Source organism: Stegostoma tigrinum, unplaced genomic scaffold (genome assembly GCF_030684315.1).
Source record: "Stegostoma tigrinum isolate sSteTig4 unplaced genomic scaffold, sSteTig4.hap1 scaffold_124, whole genome shotgun sequence".
In the NCBI taxonomy this organism is placed as follows: domain Eukaryota; kingdom Metazoa; phylum Chordata; class Chondrichthyes; order Orectolobiformes; family Stegostomatidae; genus Stegostoma; species Stegostoma tigrinum.
Genome location: NW_026728073.1, coordinates 685,931 through 706,222, shown reverse-complemented (window position 1 = coordinate 706,222; position 20,292 = coordinate 685,931). Strand labels below are relative to the sequence as shown.

Genomic DNA, 20,292 nt, shown 5'->3' with positions numbered 1-20,292 from the left:
TCAGCACTACAGTCTTCTTAGTATAACAGTAGAAAAATAAAAACAAAAGTTTAAAAAGTCAAACATTACAGTCCTTTCTTAAGCCACGAGTTTTCAGACACTCTGACCGAGGCTTCCCCCATGACGGTTCGTATTCCCCTGCGCTGGGCTAAGGCCCGCCCATCCTTGCCGGTGGACTTCACTGCTGACTGCCGTTGCTGACCTCCATCGGGCACGACAGGCTTTGCCACATTAAGTACTCTCTTATCTTAATCCTTCTTCAGGCAAAATCAATCTGCCACTGACCTGCCCATCTGACCGATGCCAAGATTGAAGCAGACAAGGGGAACTGGTAAAGATGTTTAAGATTTTGAAGGGCATAGAAAGGATAACTGGAAGCTGCTTTTTCCATTCGTAGACATGTCAATACACAGGGGGCATAGATTGAAGTTCACAGGTAGAAAGCTAAGAGGGGAGTTGAGGAGAACCTATTTTCCCAGTGTGGTGGGAGTCCTGAGCTCACTGACTGAAAGTGTGGCTGATTCAGAAAGTGTCTGAATATTTAAGTATTTAGATATTCACTTGTGTTGCCGTAGGCTCCAGGGCTATGAGCCAAAGTGAGTTCGATGCAGACAGATCTTTGTTGAGCAGTGCAGGAACTACGGACCGCATGGCCTCCTCCTGTGCAAAAAACATCCATGAGACTATAATTACACAGCTTTTCTTTGAGGCATTTCTCCACTTGACTGATTCTTTGTAAATGCAAGGCCGATAAAATAAATCCTTTTCTTAAAAGCTTCCATCTCACTGAGAAAGCTTCAGGCCAATTTGATAATCTGCTCTCAAAAATCTGCTCATGTTTTGATAGTTATGACAAATTCTACTATCAGGGCTGACACAATCCACAACATTCTAAATCAATCAATAATATTCCAGAAAGATGATCATTTGCCTATCCGACCAATTTTAACTGTTGCTTTAAAAAATAGAGAAATAAATCTGGATCTGTCAAAAACTAATCAGTTCTTCCTTGGACCATACCCGTACGTACCAGCTTTCAATGAAATATGCCCATTAGTTTGTGAGATACATTGCTGACCAACAGAACAACAAATGGGCAAAAACATTACCTCACATTCAGTGTTATCACTTCTGCAAGTGAGCAGTAGAGTCATACAGCACTTCCAAATCTTTTTCCCAGTGCGAATGATGAAAACATTATTGGTCACAAAAACAGCCGCTAAGGTTAGTGCCTTTGAGAAACAATAGCATCATACATATGTAGCGCATCATTTATCTTGCAGGAATGCACTGTGCACATTCTGCACAGACCAAGTTATGACTTAACACTCATGTGGCAGTGACTAAATACAGAAATATACTAATACAGCAAACCTTTTGTTAAACAGCACCTGCGGTACCAGGAATGAGCTGAATAATCAAAAATTCCAGTTGATCAATAGGTCCACACACGCAAAAAACACACACTCAATAATAGGAACATAACGCATGGGATATACACATTGTATCAGTGATAATGGGAACTGCAGATGCTGGAGAATCCAAGATAATAAAATCTGAGGCTGGATGAACACAGCAGGCCCAGCAGCATCTCAGGAGAACAAAAGCTGACGTTTCGGGCCTAGACCCTTCATCAGATGAAGGGTCTAGGCCCGAAACGTCAGCTTTTGTGCTCCTGAGATGCTGCTGGGCCTGCTGTGTTCATCCAGCCTCACATTTTATTATCTGGGATATACACATCACTGTTCTCCCTCATTTACAGCATAAATGACTTCAGTAATGAGGCAACTTTGCCTCAATTAAAACTTACTGGCAGAGTGCCTTTTCACTTGCATCCTCACCATACATCACAAGATGATGAGAATACAGTAAACATCTGGTGTATAATTTTTGTCAGTTTATTGAGTGTGCTAGTTTGTTGAACAAAGTTTACATCCTTTTAAATCTACAGTTTACATGTGTATCAGCAATGATAGATTTAGTACTGACACTTGTATTTTTCCTCCAGATGACCCTTGTAGAGTCACGTCAAGCCAATTTTCAAAGAAAGCACTCTGATTCTTCCACTCATACTTCTGGAAAAGGAAGTTGCAGAACGTCACTGACTGACTTTACTTATTTGAATACAGCGTAAGGTACATAGAACATCGAACAGTACAGGCCCTTCAGCCCACAATGTTGTGCCGAACTTTTACCCTAAACCTCAGGTCTATCTAACTCCACCCCTATCTTATATGACCATCCATATGCCTGTCTAATAGTCACTTAAATGCCCCGAATGAGGCCGACTCCGCAACCCACTCCAGCTGAAACAAAGATCTCTTTGAATTGTCATTTGTCAGACATGTATTGAATCAAAAAACAAATTTCTCACTTCCATAGATTTCTGTAGCATCTTAATATGATTTGTGAAGATTAATACTTCACCCGATCATTTTATAAATACAACTTTAAACAAAATGCCACTATATGGAACTTGTATGTTGGTATTTGTGCAGATGCCAATTCAGTTTGTGTGATCTGTTTCGATGCAACGAGTGATAAACACTTTGATTAAAATGGTTGAGAGCAGTATATGTGGGATTTAATACCATGTTAAATCTATAGATAGTCCATCTGCAGGTAGTTATTCATGAGACTCAACTGACATCATGTCTCAGGGGAGCTTGTGACCTCTGGGTTAGGTGTTGTTTGACCATTGCCTACTGGTCACTGGTTGAGAGGAAAGAGAACTACTAGCTGCTATCCATTTTCAACAAGTGATCATGATAATCTACCTGCGTTTCAACGTCCCATCAACATGCAAGAATTGTTGCTCGAAGAGGCTTCTGTGTAACAAACAGGAGCAGAATCAAGATCAACCTTGCTTTCCCTATCTGAACAAGCTGCCAACACCAGAAATATGGGACCGTCTTAATCATTCTTATACAATTAACTTTTACAATAGACAACAGGTGCAGAAGTAGGCCATTCGGCCCTTCGAGCCAGCACCACCATTCATTATAATCATGGTTGATCATCCACAATCAGTATCCTGTCCCTGCCTTATCCCCATAACCCTCGATTCCACTGTCTTTAAGAGCTCTATCCATCTCTTTCTTGAAACTATCCAGAGACTTGGCCTCCACTGCCTTCTGGGGCAGAGCATTCCATACATCCACTGCTCTCTGGGTGAAGAAGTTTTCCCTCAACTCTGTTCTAAATGCCCTACCCCTTATTTTTAAACTGTGTCCTCTGGTTCTGGACTCACACATCAGCGGAAACATGCTTCCTACCTCCAGAGTATCCAATCCTTTAACAATCTTATACGTCTCAATCAGACACCCTCTCATCCTTCTAAGCCAGGTCCCTGTACAGCTGCAGAAGGACCTCTTTGCTCCTATACTCAATTCCTCTTGTTATGAAGGCCAGCATGCCATTAGCTTTCTTCACTGCCTGCTGTACCTGCATGCTCGCTTTCATTGACTTATGGACAAGAACACCTAGATCTTGTTGTACTTCCCCCTTGACCTAACCTGACTCCATTTAGATAGTAATCTGCCTTCCTGTTCTTGTCACCAAAATGGATAACCACACATTTATCCACATGAAACAGCGTCCGCCATGCATCCGTCCACTCCGCTAGCCTGTCCAAGTCACCCTGTATTCTCATAACATCCTCCTCACATTTCACACTGCCACCCAGCTTTGTGTCATTGGCAAATTTGCTAATATTACTTTTAGTGCCTTCATCTGTATCATTAATGTATATTGTAAACAGCTGCGGTCCCAGCACTGAACCTTGTGGTAGCCCACTGGTCACCGCCTGCCATTCCGAAAGGGACCCGTTTATCACTACTCTCTGCTTCCTGTCAGATAGCCAATTTTCAATCCAAGTCAGTATTTTGCCCCAAATACCATGTGCCCTAATTTTGCTCACTAATCTCCTCTGTGGGGCTTTATCAAAGGCTTTCTGAAAGTCCTGGTCCACCCCATCCACTGGCTCTCCCTTGTCCATCTTCACAGTTATATCCTCAAAAAATTCCAGAAGATCAGTCAGGCACAATTTCCCCTTCGTAATTCCTGCTGACTCTGACCTATCCTGTTACGGCTATCCAAATGAGTTGTAATTTCAACTTTTATAATTCACTCCAGCATTGTTCCCACCACTGACGTCCGGCTAACCGATCTATAATTTCCTGTTTTCTCTCTCCCTCCTTTCTTGAAAAGTGGGACAACATCAGCCACCCTCCAATCCGCAGGAACTGATCCTGAATCTAGAGAACATTGGAAAATGATTACCAATGCGTTCACGATTTCCAGAGCCACCTCCTTAAGTACCCTGGGATGCAGACCATCAGGTCCCAGGGACTTATCAGCCTCCAGACCCAACAGTCTATCCAACACCATTTCTTGCCTCACATAAATACCCTTCAATTCATCCATTACCCTAGGTCCTTCAGCCATTATTATATCTGGGGGATTGCTTGTGTCTTCCCGAGTGAAGACAGTTCCAAAGTACCTACTCAACTCTTCTGCCATTTCCTTGATCCCCATAATAAATTCACTTGTTTCTGTCTTCAAGGGCCCAATTCTAGTCTTAACCATTTTTTTTTTCAACACACCTTTTACTATCCTCCTTGATAATTGGAACTGCAGATGCTGGAGAATCCAAGATAACAAAATGTGGAGCTGGATGAACACGGCAGGCCAAGCAGCATCTCAGGAGCACAAAAGCTGACGTTTCGGGCCTAGACCCTTCACCCAGGCCTGAAACGTCAGCTTTTGTGCTCCTGAGATGCTGCTTGGCCTGCTGTGTTCATCCAGCTCCACACTTTGTTATCCTTACTATCCTCCTTCATATTTTTGGTCAGTTTTCCTTCGTACCTCATTTTTTTCTCTGCGTATTGCCTTTTTAGTGATCTTCTGTTGCTCTTTAAAAGTTTCCCAGTCCTCCGGCATCCCGCTCATCTTTGCTATGTTATACTTCTCTTTTATCTTTAGAGAGTCCTTAACTTCCCTCGTCAGCCACGGCCGCCCCTGCCTCCCCTTAGGATCTTTCTTTGGAATGAACTGATCCCGCACCTTTTGCATTATATCCAGAAATACCTGCCATTGTTGTTCCACTGCCATCCCTGCTACGGTATTGAACCATTGAACTTTGGCCAGCTCCTCCCTCATCGCTCCATAGTTCCCTTTCTTCAACTACAATGCTGACACTTCCAATTCTCCCTTCTCCCTCTCAAATTGCTGATTAAAACTTATCATATTATTGTCACTACCTCTAATGGCTTCTTTACTTCAAGGTCCCTGATCAAATCTGGTTCGTTGCACAACACCAGATCCAGAATTGCCTCCTCCCTGGTAGGCTCCATACTGACTCTGCATCTCCTGATTCTACGTCTCCACTCGCAAAGGGCTGAAGATTTTATATTTCTTTACATTCATAATTTCATATCTATTTTACTATTTCTTCTTTCTTTATTATTTCATATTTCTTTACTTCTGACTATTTTAAATACAACAGGTTTTCTTATGCTACATCAGTGACGACATTTCAAAGGTAGTTTAGCTGCCTATAAAGTACTTTTTATGCCTGAGACCATAAAATGAGCTACATAAATGCAGTTCTTTCTTTTATTAACTTCTGTAGTTGTGTTTCTTTGCCAATGGAGGATTGGCTACAATTACACAGGGTAATGTAGGTGAAATACATTTCCTATGACAAAATTCCAAACCAAAGTTACGAAATTAGAATAATAAACTATTGGCTGTTTGCAACTGAACACTGTAGATGAGCAAAGGTCACTTAATCAGTAAAGTACTAATTAAGTATGTTCCCGACATGGAGAATACAAATGAAAACTACGGTAATGCTCATAGGAAATTGGACAACGTTCTATTTTATGATCATAGCAATGCCATATCATCAACACATGTTTTAATAGATAATAAGTCACTCCGGGATATTTATTCATTTGTTTTATATCCTCAAGATCATCTTTGCAAATCCTGTGAACAGGGACCACTGAACAGCTTACTTAGCCTTTTTTTTACACCTATAATATCCATGTTTTATCCCTCTCCCCTCGATGTTTGTCTGCAGGAAGATGAGTTAACAGGGGGCTTACAGTTTTAATTTGTACAGATATGTGTCCAATGTTTGTAAATATCTGACTGTAGCTAGAATCTATGCAGTTGTAATAAATAGGCATTCTTGTTAAGAACAGAAATCTGGACCGTGGTCTTCATCAGTTTGGATCTAAAAGACAAGTAAATTAGGGAAACTTAGATACTTTTCAAAATCTTCCACATTGGGATGACTCTGGAAACTGCAGGCTCGAATTGCAGCATGGTACCCTTCTGAATGTAACACCTGAAATCACGAAAGTAATAACTTGCTTGAAAATGAACATGGACTCTATGGGTTAAGGTGACACAAGCCCACGAGCTACAACATGGGGAAAAATACAGTGGATGCTATTTTTAAGGAACAGTGTGTCAACATCAACTGTTCTGTCTGAGAGTGAAATCTGAGAAATGAAAAGTGAAAACTGCCAGGTTAGAAAGTTCCAGCTACGTGCTTACCTGATGGAAATGCATTGATTGTGATATTAATATATATATATGATTGTTAATTGAGAGTACTGATGAATTTTGCTTTTTGTTTCTGTGATGATCTAAATAATCCATTTGTCAACACAATAAAGTAGATATTGTTATTGTAAAACACCCCTGAAAATCCAAAGAAAATTTCAAGAGGGGCCAAATAAGTCGTGTTGGGGAACAAAGAAATGGCAGAGGAACTGAACAAGTATTTTGCATCAGTCTTCAGGTTGGAAGGCACCAGTAGTAGAACTTTAAGGGAGTCTGAAGCAGAAGTGAGTGTGGTGGCCATCTCAAAGGAGAAGCTGAAGGGTCTGTGTGGAATTTGTACATTCTCCCCATGTCTGCACGGGTCTCCGCCAGGTGCTCTGATTTCCATCCACAGTCCAAAGATGTGCAGGCAAGGTGGATCAGCCATGGCAAATGTGAGCTTGCGGGGAAACAGTACAGGGCTGGGTCTCGGTGGGATGTTCTTTGCGGAGATGGTGCAGACCCAATGGCCTCTTTCCGCTCTGTAGGAATTCTATAATTCCGAGAAGATGGTAAATTACATGGACCAGATGGACTGCCCCCCAGAGTTCTGAAGGAGATAAGTGAAAAAACCATGCAGTTATTGGTGATCTTTCAGGAATTACTGGAGTCAGGGTGGGTCCCAAAGGAGTACAAAATGGCAAATATAACGCCCCTGTTTAAAATGGAGGGAGGCAAAAGACAAGAAATTATAGACCTGTTAGCCTGGCGCTGGTCATTAGGTCAGATTTTAGAGTCCATTATTAAGGATGAGGCCGGAGAGTACTTGGAAGTACATGGTAATACTTGGAAATACATGCTAAATTGGGCTGAGAAAACACAACTTTGTCAAGGGAAGGTCTCTGTTAGATTCTTTGAGAATGTAACCAGTGAGTTAAAACAAAAGAGAACCATTGAACTTTATCTGTTTGGATTTCCAGAAAGCCTTTGAGAAGGTCCCACACAGGAGGCTTCAAAATTTAAAAAAATGAGCTTATGGTGTTCGGGAGTAGGTACTGCCACGGACAGAGAATTGGCTAACTGGCGGAATGCACAGAGTGGCAATAAAAGGGTCTTTTTCAGGATGGCAGCCAGCAACTATAGGAGTTCCGCAGTCATCAGAGTTCAGACTACAGCCATTCACATTATACAATCTGGACAAAGGAACTGATGGTATTGTTGTCCATAGTGGGTTGTTGCTAAGTTTGCAGATGACATTTCGATAGGTGGAAAGGCAGGCAGTGTTGAGGGGGTTGGGAGGTCACAGAGAGTCTTTCGAGAAGTGGCATTACAGGCATAGACTATTTTCTAAATGGGGAAAGGCTTCAGAAATCTGAAGCACAAAGATGCCCCAGTTCAGGATTCTTTTAACATGCAGGTTCAGTTGGCAGTTGGGAAGGCAAATGCAATGTCAGCATTCATTTCAAGACGGCAAAAATACAAGAGCAGAGATGTATTGCTGAGGCTGTGTAAGGCTCTGGTCATATTGCATTTGGAATATTAAGAGCAGTTTTTGGCCATCTATCTAAGGAAGGATGTGCGGGCCTTTGTCAGGGTCTCGCGGAGGTTCTCAAACATAATCCTGGGGATGAAGGGACTGTCATGTGAGGAGTGGCTGAGAACTCTGGGTCTGTACTCGACGGAGTTTAGAAGGACGAAGGGGGTCACACTGAAGGTCAGTCAGGCCTGGATAGAGTGCACACGGAGATGTTGTTTCCACGAGTCGGAGAGACTTGGACCTGAGGGCACAGCCTCAGAGTCAAAGGGACCACCCTTCAGGATGGAGATGAGGAGGAATTTATTCAGTCAGAAAGTTGCGAATCTGTGGAACTCATTGATGTAGAAAGCTGTGGAGGCCAAGTCAGAGTTGATTTCAGGCATAGATAGATATGTTCTTGCTTAGTATGGACAAAGGAGAATGGGATTGAGAATGATAGATCCCACTCAATGGGCTGAATGATCTAATTCTGTTCTTAAATCTTCAGGTCTAAAACACTGGAATGAATCAGTTCAGTGTCATTTTTATTGCACTGCAAGGACAGTATCTCTCCAAAAGACCGAAGAAATTTTCTCACTCTGTTGTTGCAAACCTATTCAATAACTGGCAACAATGCTCCTGTTGTGCCTCTCTCAACCGACGCTAGTTAGTTCTCCACTCAAAGTAACTGGACCATCCCGGTATTACTGGCACTCGTGCCATGTTTGAAGGCTATTGTGGACCAGTAAATTGCTCAGAATCCAGAACTGCCTCGTACCGTTCATAGCATTTGTCCCAGACAGGGCAGGAAAGGGGAAATTAGCACCTTACTTTACAGTTAGGGACCTGGAGGTCCTGGTGGATGGATTGGTGCAGTGCAGAACTGTCCTCTTTCCCAAGGACAAGCACAGGAGGCCACGACACAAGACTCGGCCAGACTGATCCAAGGCTGTCCAGTGCCAATGCAGGCTCAACCACCAAAAGAACCATCCAGCAGTGCTGCAAGATCAGTGACCCCTGCTCCAACAGAAGAAGAGCCTCATTGTTCTGTGCTACCTCACATTCACCCTCTCTCTAATTCTGCACCACCCTTCAGCACAGCTCATGTAATACCATTCTCACCAAAGCATTCAATGTCTGTCTTCACCTGCTCTCGCCGACTTGAGGGCCCAAGGCTATTAATCCTCTATGTCTCTGTGCCTCTTGCTCTCACCCAGGAGACCTCACCTCCCTTCCCAAACATACATGAGCACTAACAAATGCACCAGCTCATTTCATCTCACTCAATCCCTCCCTTTGTTTCATCCAGGAAAAACAGCCCACAGTAGGGCAGAAAGAGCCAACACAGGTAGTGAGGTGTCTAACGTTCGACTTCTCACAACCTATGAGGACAGTGTCCTGACGATGGTCATCCTGAGCAGCCAACTGATTGCATCCAAGCCCCTCGAGTGATATCAGACAATGCCCTGGAGTTACCTAGATCTGCTGCCTGAAACTGCCTCCCTTGACTGGAGACCATTCCCCTCGGAACCTGAAGCATGACCATGAGGTTGGAGACAATGCAACGCGTTCTGTGCTTCTGCAGCTGGCACATGCTGCAGGTGTGAGATCAACATATCACGGTGCTGAACGGCAACACACCCACTCCTTTGATTGATGACTGCTGACAAACATGACAAGCTGTCTGGCTTTGTCTCGATGCCAAAAGGTTAATCAATATACTCGCATTATGAGTCTGTGAGGTGTGGCGGAGGGGGCAACCCATAAAAAGACAAGGCAAATGAAGACAAGGCAGAGGAGCTGTTAGCATTCATGCAGGGACAAAATGAGAGTGGAGAGCTCAAGCAAGGTGTCCTGATGTGTAACGTGGCCCAATACACGAATGGGTGCCTGTTCCTGCATATAAAAGTGCCCTGGCAGTAGCACTGCAATGAGGGGGGCTGCTGCAATCCAAAATGCAGCAATGAAGTACAGAAGAGTACTGAAAGCAGATCTGAGATGTGCTGAGGCTGGAACATGCCACATGTCAAAACTGTGGAGATGGGGTGCTACTGAAGGGTGTGGCTGCAGATGCTGGTGACTACTACCCAAGTTGGAGGTCCAGAGGAGCATTGAGCAATGTGCAAGCACCACACACCCACTCTGAATTTCATTTCGGTAATTCTGAGAGTCTAGTTTCTGTCTGGCAGGTAGAAAAAGTATTAATGAGGGTGGTACTGAGAAATAATCCATGCCTTTCAGTACTCCCTAGTGTGAATTTCCGCTCAATGTCTGCAATTTTACTGGAAAATGCAACATTTTGGTTTTGACATCCAGAAGGACCTTGAGCTGCAATCAATATGAAGGGTACGCACCTAATGAACAATGTCAAAATTGACAGTCACAATAATGATATAATATTGAAACACATCTCATGCAGACGAAGCTCAATTTAATATAAATGAAATATTGGAGGTGATTAGGGGTGTATAGAAGGACACTGAAAGTTTAACCCCGGACTTTCATCTCCAAGTCCTAGAATTATATCCAGCCCGGACTGAAAGAAAATAAAATTCTCTCCGCTTGCAAGGATTCCCCAATATACTGTCACAGTCCTCATACATTTCCAAGTGAAGTGCATAACATTATTCCTAAATGGAGTTTAGTAAACAATCTGACTGAGATTAGCTGAAGGACAATTAGTCTGGAAAATACCACAATGACACAGTTAGAACATAGAACATAGAACATAGAACAGTACAGCACAGAACAGGCCCTTCAGCCCACAATTTTGTGCTGACCATTGATCCTCATGTAAGCACCCTCAAATTTCTGTGACCATATGCATGTCCAGTAGTCTCTTAAATGACCCCAATGACCTTGCTTCCACAACTGCTGCTGGCAACGCATTCCATGCTCTCTCAACTCTCTGTGTAAAGAACCCGCCTCTGACATCCCCTCTATACTTTCCTCCGACCAGCTTAAAACTATGACCCCTCATGTTAGCCTTTTCTGCCCTAGGAAATAGTCTCTGGCTATCAACTCTATCTATGCCGCTCATTATCTTGTATACCTCAATTAGGTCCCCTCTCCTCCTCCTTTTCTCCAATGAAAAGAGTCCGAGCTCAGTCAACCTCTCTTCATAAGATAAGCCCTCCAATCCAGGCAGCATCCTGGTAAACCTCCTCTGAACCCTCTCCAAAGCATCCACATCTTTCCTATAATAGGGCGACCAGAACTGGGTGCATTACTCCAAGTGCGGTCTAACCAAAGTTTTACAGAGCTGCAACAAGATCTCACGACTCTTAAACTCAATCCCCCTGTTAATGAAAGCCAATACACCATATGCTTTCTTAACAACCCTGTCCACTTGGGTGGCCATTTTAAGGGATCTATGTATATGCACACCAAGATCCCTCTGTTCCTCCACACTGCCAAGAATCCTATCCTTAATCCTGTACTCAGCTTTCAAATTCGACCTTCCAAAATGCATCACCTCGCATTTATCCAGGTTGAACTCCATCTGCCACCTCTCAGCCCATCTCTGCATCCTGTCAATGTCCCGCTGCAGCCTACAACAGCCCTCTATACTGTCAACGACACCTCCTTGCTTCGTGTCATCTGCAAACTTGCTGACCCATCCTTCAATCCCCTCATCCAAGTCATTAATAAAAATTACAAACAGTAGAGGCCCAAGGACCAAGAGCCCTGTGGAACACCACTCACCACTGACTTCCAGGCAGAATATTTTCCTTCTACTACCACTCGCTGTCTTCTGTTGGCCAGCCAATTCTGTATCCAGACAGCTAAGTTCCCCTGTATCCCATTCCTCCTGACCTTCTGAATGAGCCTACCATGGGGAACCTTATCAAATGCCTTGCTGAAGTCCATATACACGACATCCACAGCTCGACCCTCATCAACTTTTCTAGTCACATCCTCAAAGAACTCGATAAGGTTTGTGAGGCATGACCTGCCCCTCACAAAGCCATTTATTCCTTGACATTAACTGGATGATGTTCATATTGTGTACTTTATACACATCTTTCTCCAGCACTATCATTTGTCACCGTGAAGAGCATTACAATCAGAGTGTCAAGACGTCTACATGATCCTGTACAGATCTGACCAAATGGAATCAAAAGTATATCACTTTCAATTTTATGATTTAAAACAAAAGTCGCTCAAACTTTCAACTACTTTCTCTGTTGAACTAAAATGAAATTAGAACATACTGAAACCTTATGTCATCAATACTCGGATTGATTTTAATCAGTCAACAATCTTCACATTTACTTAACTGATCATGTACATATCAAAATCCAATACGTCGCATGCAGTTTCATGCACCTTAGGACAATCTAAACATACTACATTAAAGTGTAAATCATAGATACGTATCAAAGACGCTCAGCAGCCAGTTCAGACACATGTCGACACAGAGTGACACATTGACCAAGTGATTTTGTTCCAAACCATCATAAATGGTCGTCAAACAGTTGATTACTTCAGTCACATTTCGACGTTGCTCGTTTTGTGTCAATTTGTGTTGATCCAAGACGCGTTGTGCTGTGTGCAACTCCAACAGATCCACTACAAAGGAGGAAGAAAACTAACTTCAATTACAGTTTTAACTTATTGGAGCTATTAAATAAAATTAATTCCTTTATTTGGCCTCGAAATAAATACAAGGATTCACAAAAGAACTCTGGAATGATGGAAACAGGCCATTTCCTTCTCAAATGCAAAATGTCAAATCTAACGAGGGAACCGTCAGTGATGCTGGTCATATTCTGTTGTTTGGTTCAGTAATTTCTGCAGAACAATGGTGGAGGAACAGTAGCTTTCTATGTCATGAAGCCCTCCTTTATATTTATGAAGCAGGACTCACAACAATTTAACCTCAAACATCCATCTCTTTCAACCAATGTTCATTCTCACGACATCCAAATCCAAAGTACAATCTAATTGGCTCTTTACCCGTTTAAAATAGTGGATCTTACAACCCATATTTCACTTCTGGTAATCAGCATTCTTTTAAATCACACTATGCCACAGCTATTAAGTGTGTTAATCACACATTCTTGTTAATTTTAAAAAGGTGCTCTGTTACCTAGGTTTTGAACTAGATTTCTCTTGTAATTTTGCTATTTTGTCATACATATGGTATGTTCTACAGCGTCTACCAAAAATAATTAGTAGTTAAGCAAGTATCAATTCAATGTTAGTTCACATGATGCCAACAAAATCTGGCAAACTTCATCAAAACATCAAATGCCAGTCGAACCACTCGAAATATAACAGAACCTCCATAAATAAAATCTAATGGCAATGTGAGGAATGAAGCGCCCAGAGATATGCATTCATGTGACTGAAATCATTGATTTTCTCGGCTTCTAACCCTTCCACAGGCAGCAAGATCCTGGCCCATGAACATTGACTGCTTAAAAAAAATTCCTCTTTACAAACCCTACATCTTTTCCCCAAAACATGAATGCATTCCCTTCTCCTTGTAACATCATCCATCAGCCATGGGAACACAGCCTTTCCACGTTTATTTTACCCCAACTGATCATAATCCTTTATGTTTCATTAACTACTTATTAATCCCCTGTACTCCAATGAAAATAGCATTAGTTAAATTTGTTGATAAAATGTCACATTCCTAAAATACGTTGGGTAAATTCCATCATTATTATTCAATACTACCAAAATTATTACCCTTGAAGTTTAGTCACCAGATTTGGCTGCATCATTCCAGTCCTATTTCAAGGTTCAGGATAACTTCTTTGTTTTAGCACTGCATGAGCTCGATTATACAGCCCCATCCCACAGATACGAAGGTGGGAAGAAACACATAAAATCTGGAGGGCACTGTGTGTATATGTGTGGAAGTTCTGGGGAACTGTCAAGCAGCCTGCCTATCCTTTGGCCTGCTGAGACCAGTTGATGGCAATTTAAGAGATCCCCTCTATTGCCTAAGGAGATAGATGTCAATCAGAAAGACAGTCAGCTTTAGATGCATAATCCAGCCTAGAAAACGTTCATGGGCCGTGAGTTGGAAGGGGAACCTCATTCGCAGGCCCCTTGGCCTGATCCTAGGCACTTCACACCCTTAAACTCTCATCCAACCTTTCAACAACCCCTAACAACCCTCGGCCACTCCGTACCTCTCGTCGGGGACCCGCCCTCCAGCCATCAGCAACTTCAGACTCTTCTGAGCTCGAAGTGGCCAGGAGTTTGACAAGGTAGAACTTCCATCCAAGAGGGTGCCTGATGTCCTGCCTCCAGCCATTTAATGCTGCAGGGCAGATGTGAAGAGCATGGGCAGGCTCCTATTTGGCATTTCAACTGGGAGAGACCTGAGCAGGAGCTGGGGCAACAGCACCATGTCGAGTACTATTTATCAGACCAAAACTTCCATATCCTCAGCATTCTCTCCAATGTTCTGCCAATTCAACAGTTAGTGCCCAAGGTTAGTGGGAAACCAGAAATAAGGAAAGATTTCAAAGCTGAGAAATAGAAAAGAAACAGACAATAAGAGCTTATTTGAACAAATGAAGGAAGAGGTCAAAGTGAACGCAGATCCCTTAAAGAATGAAGGCTGCAAAAATAATAATGGGGAATCAGGAAATGGCAAATGAGACAAATAAATACTTTATGTCAGTCTTCACAGCAAAAGGCACAAATACCATCTCAAAAATATTTAGTGAACAAAGAGCAAAAAGCAGACAGGAAATATCACCAGAGAAAAGGTGCTCGGGAAACGAATGGGGCTAAAGGTCGAGAGGTATCCTGGACCTGATGTACTCTGCACTAGAATATTAAAAGATGTAGCCACAGAGATACTGGATGCACTGACAGTCATCTTCCAAATATCCTGGGAATCTGGAACATTTCAAGCAGTAGATGGGAATACTGCCAATGTAACAACTTGATATGAAAAGGAAGGATGACAAAAAATAGGCAACCTCTCATTGGGAAAATATTGCAGTCTGTTGTAAAAGCTGCAACAGCAGGTCATGTGGTCTGGCAATACTATGGCTTTAAGAGGTGTATTTTGTCCTGGCTTGTGTTCTTCTCGAAACCAATAAACAACTCGTGAGGCCTTGGGGTTTTATTTTTTGGAAGTTGTAACAACAAAAGCAGCATGCATGAATGGGTAATTTCCAAAGAAGGGTCTCAGCCAAGACATCAGCTTTCCTGCTCCTCTGATGCTGCATGGCCTGTTGTGTTCATCCAGCTCAACACCTTGTTATCTCAGATTCTCCAGCATCAGCAGTTCTTACTATCTCAGTATGAATGGGTCATGTCAGGCTCCCACAGAACCAAGGTTTTCGTTGAGATTTCGACAGTTGTTGAGGTTTGAAGTTGGCTGTGGAAGCTGTTATCTCTCTCTCTCTCTCTCTGTGTGCTAAAAGCAGGGGTTCTCTTTCTGCTACCAGAATCATGTGAGACAATCTGTTTTACTGACTTTGCCTTTGCCAAGATGTGTTTGTGGGATATTATGATATTGGAACAGTTGTTGTTTGGTAGTTAAGTAATATATTATTCAATTAAGTTTTCCAGTAGAGTTAAACTAATCTTAATTCTTCTTTCTTTTGCTTGCATTTTAACTGGGGGGAAAGTGGTTTTGCTTAAAGCTGAGTGGTGTGCCCAATCGATTTACATCTGGAACACAGCACCTTAGAATTGTCTTTAAATAAAAGTTTGAGTCTATGTTGTCTCCTTGATACCTATGTGTGGGGATTTGATCGAGTCCATAACAGTGGAAGCAGATAATATAATCAAGCAAAGTCAGCATAGCTTCATGGTGGGGAAATTGTGCCTGGCAATTTTTAAAAAATTCTTTGAGTAAGTAACAGACAGGATAGATAAAACAGAACCAGTAGATGTATTGTGTTTAGATTTTAAAATGGCACTTGAAAAAATATCGCCCGAAGTTTACCTAATATAAGAAAAAACACATAATTTTGGGATAGTATATTAGCATGTTTTCAGAATTGGTCAAAGAACAGAAAATAGGCAGTTGGGCTGAAGGGAGAGATAATGGGAACTGCAGATGCTGGAGAATCCAAGACAACAAAGTGTGAAGCTGGACGAACACAACAGGCCAAGTAGCATCTCAGGAGCACAAAAGCTGAAGTTTTGGGCCGAGACCCTTCATCAGAGACGGGGATGGGGAGAGGGTTCTGAAATAAATAGGGAGAGACGGGGAGGCGGACTGAAGATGGATAGAGGAGAAGATAGGTGGAGAAGAGAGTGTAGGTGGGGAGGTGGAGAGGGGATAGGTCAGTCCGGGGAGGACAGACAGGTCATGGAGGCGGGATGAGATAGTAGGTCGGAAATGGAGGTGCGGCTTGAGGTGGGAGGAGGGGTTAGGTGAGAGGAAGAACAGGTTAGGGAGGCGGGGATGAGCTGGGCTGGATTTGGGATGCAGTTGGGGGAGGAGACGAGCTGGGCAGGTTTTGGGATGCAGTGGGGGAGGGGGAGATTTTAAAACTTATGAAGCCCACATTCATACCATTGGGCTGCAGGGTTCCAAAGCGGAATATGAGTTGCTGTTCCTGCAACCTTCGGGTGGCATCATTGTGGCACTGCAGGAAGCCCATGATGGACAGGTCGTCAAAAGAATGGGAGGGGGAGTTAAAATGGTCTGCGACTGGGAGGTGCAATTGTTTATAGAACATAGAACATAACAGCACAGTACAGGCCCTTGGCCCTCGATGTTGTGCCGACCTGTCATACTGATCTGAAGCCCATCTAACCGACACTATTCCATGTACGTCCATATGCTTATCCAATGACGACTTACATGTACCTAAAGTTGGCGAATCTACTACAGTTGCAGGTAAAGCGTTTCATTCCCTCAATACTCTCTGAGAAAACAAACTACCTCTGACATCTGTCCTCTATCTTTCACCCCTCAATTTAAAGCTATGCCCCCTCGTGCTCGCCGTCACCATCCCAGGGAAAAGGCTCTCATAGCCACCCTATCTAACCCTCTGATTATCTTATATGTCTCAATTAAGTCACCTCTCAACCTTCTTGTCTCGAAGAAAAACAGCCTCAAGTCCCTCAGCCTTTCCTCGTAAGACCTTCCCTCCATACCAGGCAACATCCTAGTAAATCTCCTCTGCACCCTTTCCAAAGCTTCCACATCCTTCCTGTAATGCAGTGACCAGAACTGTACGCAGTACTCCAAGTGCAGCCACACCAGAGTTTTGTACAGCTGCAGCATGCCATCTTGGTTCCGGAACTTGATCCCTCTATCAATAAAAGCTAAAACACTGTATGCCTTCTTAACAGCCCTGTCAACCTGGGTGGCAACTTTCAAGGATCTGTGTACATGGACACCGAGATCTCTCTGCTCATCTACACTACTAAGAATCTTACCATTAGCCCAGTACTTTGCCTTCTGGTTACTCCTACCAAAGTGCATCACCTCACACTTGTCTGCATTAAACTCCATTTGCCACCTCTCAGCTCAGCTCTGCAGCCTATCTACGTCTCTCTGCAAACTACAGCAACATTCGACACTATCCACAACTCCACCGACCTTAGTGTTGTCTGCAAATTTACGAACCCATCCTTCTACACCCTCATCCAGGTCATTTAAAAAAAATGACAAACAGCAGTGGACCCAACACCGACCCTTGTGGTACACCACTAGTAACTGGTCTTCAGGATGAACATTTCCCATCAACTCCCACCCTCTGTCTTCTTTCAGCAAGCCAATTTCCGATCCAAACTGCTATGTCTCCCACGATTCCATTCCTCCGCATTTTGTACAAGAGCCTCCTGTGGGGAACCTTATCGAATGCCTTGCTGAAATCCATATACACCACATCAACCGGTTTACTCTCATCTACCTGTTTGGTCACCTTCTCAAAGAACTCAATAAGGTTTGTGAGGCACGAACTTCCCTTCACAAAACCGTGCTGACTATCCCTAATCAGTTTAATCCTTTCCAGATTATTATAAATCCTATCCCTTATAACCTTTTCCAACACTTTACCAACAACTGAAGTAAGGCTCACTGGTCTATAATTACCAGGGTTGTCTCTACTCCCTTTCTTGAACAGGGGAACCACATTTGCAATCCTCCAATCATGTGGCACTAATCCTGTAGACAATGACGAGTTAAAGATCAATGGCAACGGCTCGGCAATCTCCTCCCTGGCTTCCCAGAGGATCCTAGGATAAATCCCATCCGGCCCAGGGGACTTATCTATCTTCACCCTCCGTAGGATTTCTAATACCTCTTCCTTGTGAACCTCAATCCCACCTACTCTAGTAGCCTGTATCTCAGTATTCTCCTCGACAACATTGTCGTTTTCTAGAGTGAATACTGTTGAAAAATATTCATTTCGTGCTTCCCCTATCTCCTCTGACACCACACACATCTTCCCACTATTATGGTTGATTGGCCCTCATCTTACTCTCGTCATTCTTTTCTCTTTTATCTTATTTATCTTCATGATGTACTTTATGAACAATACCACACTTCCCCAAATCACTTTAAACCATTGGAACCTTAACAACTTGCAGATATCTCCAATTAGCTAACTTCTTCCATTGAAGCACAGCAAGGACCAAGTCCTACAGGGTGAAAATGTTAGAAACAGCAACAAGCGCTGTCCTGCCGAGCCTTACCTAACTTCGTTACTGACCAAACTCCCAGCACCCAGCTCAAAGTTGCACAATTGCTCAAGCTTTGCATTTCAGAGAGTGGCTATTGTAAACATGGAAGATAGGAGCAGGGAGGAGGCCAATTGGCTCTCCGAGTCTGCTCCACCATTCCTTCTGATCATGACTGATCATCCAACTCAATCGCCTAATCCTGCTTTCTCTCCATAACCTTTGATCCCATTCACCCCAAGTGTTATATCTAGCCATGTCTTGAATACGTTCAATGTTTTACCATCAATTACTTCCTTTGGTAATGATTTCCACTGGCTCACCATTCCTTGGGTCAAGAAATACCTCCTCACAAGCATCCTAAATCGTCTATCCTGAATCGTCATACTGTGACCCCTGGTTCTGGACACACCCACCACTGGGAACTGCATCTATCCTGTCCAGTCCTGTTCGAATTTTATAAGTCTCTGTGTGATCCACCTCATTCATTTGAATTCCAGCGAAAACAATCCTAACCGAGTCAATTTCTGATCATACATCAGATCTGCCATCCCCCGAATCAGCCTGATAAACATTCGGTGCACTGATAAACTAAGAGAGTAACAGCATCCTTCTGCAGAAGGGGAGCACAAAACTGCACACACTATATTCTAGGTGCGGCTTCACTAAGGCGCTGTGCAACTGCAAAAACACATTCTGGCTCCTGTACTCAAAACCTCTCGGAATGAAGGCCAACATACCATTTCAGAGATGGTAGGAACTGCCATTGCTGGAGAATCTGAGATAACAAGGTGTGGAGCTGGATGAACACAGCTGGCCAAGTGGTATCAGAGGAGCAGGAAAGATGGCGTTTCAGGTTTGGGCCCTTCTTCAGAAATGGGAGAGGGGAAGGGGATTCTGAAATAAATAAAGCGAGAAGGGGAGGTGGATAGAAGATGGATAGAGTAGAAGGTAGGTGGAGAGGAAACAGACAGATCAAAGAGTCAGCGATGGAGCCAGTAAAAGTGAGTGTTGGTGAGGAGTTAAGATGGGGGTTCGTCAGTCAAGGGAAGGCAGACAGGTCAAGGAGGCAGGGATTACGCTGGTAGGTAGGAGGTGGAGTGGGGATTAGACTGAGAGTTTGGGTTAGGGCTAGGTTTAGGGTTAGAGTTACACCCTAACCCCCACCCCACCTCCTACCTACAAGCCTCATCCATGCCTCCTTGACCTGTCCGTCTTCCCTTGACTGGTCAACGCCCTTCCTAACATTTGTCTTTAGCAGTCGCTTTCTCTTCACGTGTCTATAGAAACTCTTTGTGTCAGTCTTTATGTTCCCTGTATGCTTACATTTGTACTGCATTTACTCCTTCTTAATCAATCCCTTGGTCCTTCTTTGCTAAATTCGAAATTGCTGCCAATCCTCAAATGTCGTTTACTTGGATCAGATTCTATCGCTAATTTCCTTTGTTAAGTCATGGATTGGCCCTCTTACCCATTTTGCTTTAATGCCAGACAGGATTAAACAGTTGTTGCAGTCCCCCGACGTGTTCCTTAAATGTTTGCCATTGCCTATCCACTGACATGTCTTTAAGCAACTCTTTCCTATCTATCAAGGCGAACTT

The 20,292-nt window shown here is 43.2% G+C and overlaps 1 pseudogene; it reads right to left on the bottom strand.

Annotated features, from left to right (window-relative positions):
* LOC132207694 (utrophin-like) overlaps positions 1-20,292 on the bottom strand; it is a 127,644-nt pseudogene that overhangs the window by 23,093 nt on the left and 84,259 nt on the right.